The sequence below is a fragment of the Panicum virgatum genome, chromosome 5K, assembly GCF_016808335.1.
Source record: "Panicum virgatum strain AP13 chromosome 5K, P.virgatum_v5, whole genome shotgun sequence".
Classification (NCBI taxonomy): domain Eukaryota; kingdom Viridiplantae; phylum Streptophyta; class Magnoliopsida; order Poales; family Poaceae; genus Panicum; species Panicum virgatum.
This window is the reverse complement of record NC_053140.1, coordinates 35,027,737-35,031,024: the sequence shown is the minus strand read 5'-3', so window position 1 is coordinate 35,031,024 and position 3,288 is coordinate 35,027,737. Positions and strand designations below refer to the sequence as shown.

General features: G+C 47.0%; 1 pseudogene; it reads right to left on the bottom strand.

The window, feature by feature from the left end:
- Positions 1 to 372: 372 nt before the first annotated feature.
- Positions 373 to 1,865, bottom strand: LOC120709573 (annotated as a pseudogene).
- Positions 1,866 to 3,288: the final 1,423 nt, after the last annotated feature.

The following is a 3,288-nucleotide window of genomic DNA, read 5'->3' as shown; positions in this document are numbered from 1 at the left end:
ACGCAAAATAAATGTTTGGTACTGGAACTTTCACCTGGTACAAAAGGATCCCTTCAGTATGGGGTGAAATCCTCTTCCTAGATATAATTTTTTTTTCATAACGCAAAATAAATGCTTGGTACTCGAACTTTCACGCTGTACGAAAGGATCCCTTCAGTACCGGGTGAAATCATCTTCCCAGATTTAATATTTTTTCTTAATGCAAAATAAATGCTTGGTACTGGAACTTTCTCCCGGTACGAAATGATCCCTCCAGTAGAGTGTTTCACCCCGTGCCACAGACCGAGACTTTTCGGTCTCATCAGTTTTCCAACTGGTACTAAAGGGCATCGTGATCCGGTATTGATGAAGCTTTTTCTCTAGTAGCTAGTGTAAGACGCAAAACATATGCATGATATAACATTATTACAAGTTTACAACCATTTTATTTTCTAGGAAATATGGCGTAGTACGTCTGCGTAGCCGTGAGAAGAATGATGAGCGCTGCGGCTACGACGGAAATGACCGACCATGGGCTGCGGAAGTAGATGGTCATGAGCTCCGTGCGCTTGAGCGCTGCGCAGTTCTTGCGCCGCCACGAGTTGCAGTATTGATCCACCTCCCTGCACAGCCCAGCGAACACCCAGTCGTACCTGGTGACGGCGCCGTCCCCGAGGTAGTTGAAGAACCGGGCCACCTCCTCGTCGTTGTTCCGCACGCTGCCCCATATGCCGTTCCGGCGGAGCAGCGCCACGTCCTCCGCCGTGGGGATGAGCATGCCCATGAGCCGCACGTAGCTGGTGAGCACGCCAACATCCGCATCCCTCCGGGTCTGCTCGAACGCCATCAATTTGCCGAGGATCGGCGCCTTGATGTCGTCGATCTCGAGGAGGGGGGGCATCTCCATCACGCCTCGGCTGCCGTCGAACTTGATGACGAATCTGTCCCGCGCGGAGGCCCGGTTGTTCACGACGAAGGTCACCCCTATGTTGCTCAATGCTGTAGCGGGTGGTATCACCACAGTATTAGTCGCCCAGGAGGAGTACTTGACCTCCGGCGACAGCTTGGGCACGAAGCTCTCGTAGTACAGGTGGAGGAGGTGGTGGATCTCGGAGTCGCTGGACGGGCGCGTGATGGGTTGCTTGACCCTGGTGTACTCGATGACGAGGTTGACGAGGAGCTCCCTGCTGCCCTGCACACGGGCGACGACGTCGTAGAGCTTCTCGAGGACGAAGAATGGGACCTGGTTGTCGAGCAAGAACAAGTCGGCCATGATGAGCGTGAGGCCCCAGCCGACGTCGCAGAGCGCGTCGAGCTCCTTGGTGTGCCACTTGAAGAAGAACTCTCCTTGGTGTGCCACTTGAAGAAGAACTCGAGGATGAAGCAGCCGTCGAGGAGGAGCATCCGGACGAAGTCGTCGGAGCCGATGGCGGGCCGCTCGCTGTAGCACGCCCGAGCCCTGGCCTCCAGGGATCGCATCTCCTGGATCAGGACGGACGAGCTGACGTTGCGGTTGCGAGACAGGAAGTCGTCAAGAAGCGCCACTTGTGGTCCTCCATGAGGCGGAGGGCGGCGGCGTCATGGTAGTAGGGGCCAATGGACACCATGCGCGGCTCGTAGGCGCTCCGGTTGCTCTCGCGGATGTAAGCGGGCACGCGGAAGATGGTGAAGCGCTGCCGCTCCTCAACGTCGCCTCTACTGAAGCTTCCAACGACGTAACGCTCGCCATGCGTGCCGACGTCCGGCGTCTCAATCAACTTCACAAAATTACTAAATGGGGAGAGCGATACAAGCACCTCTCAGATCAGCTCGATCGCCAGCAGACTTCGAGATGGAAGGAAGCTGATGCTGTTGCCACCAGCCCAGCACCTTACAACACGTGGGAGTATAATCATCCATCCCACCGACAAGTAACACCGGCCCCAACCCACCCCAGCAAGGCAAGTATCGATCCAGGAACGCGCGTGACTAGACTTGCCCGATGGGAAAGCAAGGCCGGCCGACCAGTGATTATATTATTTTCCCGGTTCGCTTTTCCCTTGGTGGAATACATATAGGAGTTTAGAAAGTAAAATTCCATCTATATATTTTGACTAACAATGCTTAGATTAGTGTATTGATGAAGTTATCTATACAGACGTGCGGCACGTATTTCAAAAAATACTGAACATATGTTTATATTCGTATAATGCTCATATGATTTTTTTTCCAAATGACATAAACGGCAGGCTACATAATTTGTCTGAACATATTATTGAATCAAAGTTTAAACTCAGTTTAAATATAGGCTGAATTCAGGTGGTGGAAAAACTTTGCCAAACATTATTTTGGGCAAAGAAGTGATTAAGACTTATTCTCGATTGAGAACCACTCAATCGATCGACACGATGTAACAAAACCTCATATAGAACGCGAATTAACTCACATGGAAGACGTGTTTTTTTAACGTATCTAATGTGAGGTCATAGAAAACACGGTTTTTCGGCGTCTCCTATGAGAGGGGGCATTGGAGACATGTTTTTACAAACCCGTTGTTGACACCAAAATTTTGCAGCCATAATTTTTGCACAGAGAATTGAGCCAATGGGGGGATTTCTCAGAAAGGCCGACAGCCCGTTCGGCCCAAGATGGTTTGTAGGCCTGGTCAAAGCTGGTGTTAGCAGAGTAAAAGCTTATTCAGGAGGCGGTCAAAGGTGGCTCAGCAACAAGCTACAAGTCCAACGAGAGGATGACGTCGTCAGATAATCTAGGTGTCTAATTGTTTTGAATTTTTTTTGTAAACTAGCATAGACACACGTACACGTGCGACACGCACATGATTTGAAAAACCTAATTAGATTTGAATTAAAAACTATATTTAATTAATGATGAATTAAATTAACATTTAAAATAAATTTTAAAAATATGTATCATGATACACCACTGCTATCTTATAGGTTAGGTCAACACAAATTTAATGTAACAAGAACGGATAACAACAAATAATTGGGAAAAATTATATGCATTATTTCTCCTTATAAAAAAAAGAAAAAAAGAGATCAAGGTCAAACTCTAGTGGTATATGTAGTGCTAAATAAAACTTAACTTATCTCAAAACAGTTTGAAGCTCTAGTGGTAATAAAGTAAACGTGAAACATACTTATGTACTTGAAAAAAATCATTTCGTCAAATAATAGCAGGATCAACTACATTATACAAGAAGAAATATTTCAAAAACATCTAGAAGATATAGGAATATTTACTGCCATCTCAAGCATAAAATGCATTTCTTCAAAAAAAAAAGCATAAAATGTTCGTGACTCATTAGCT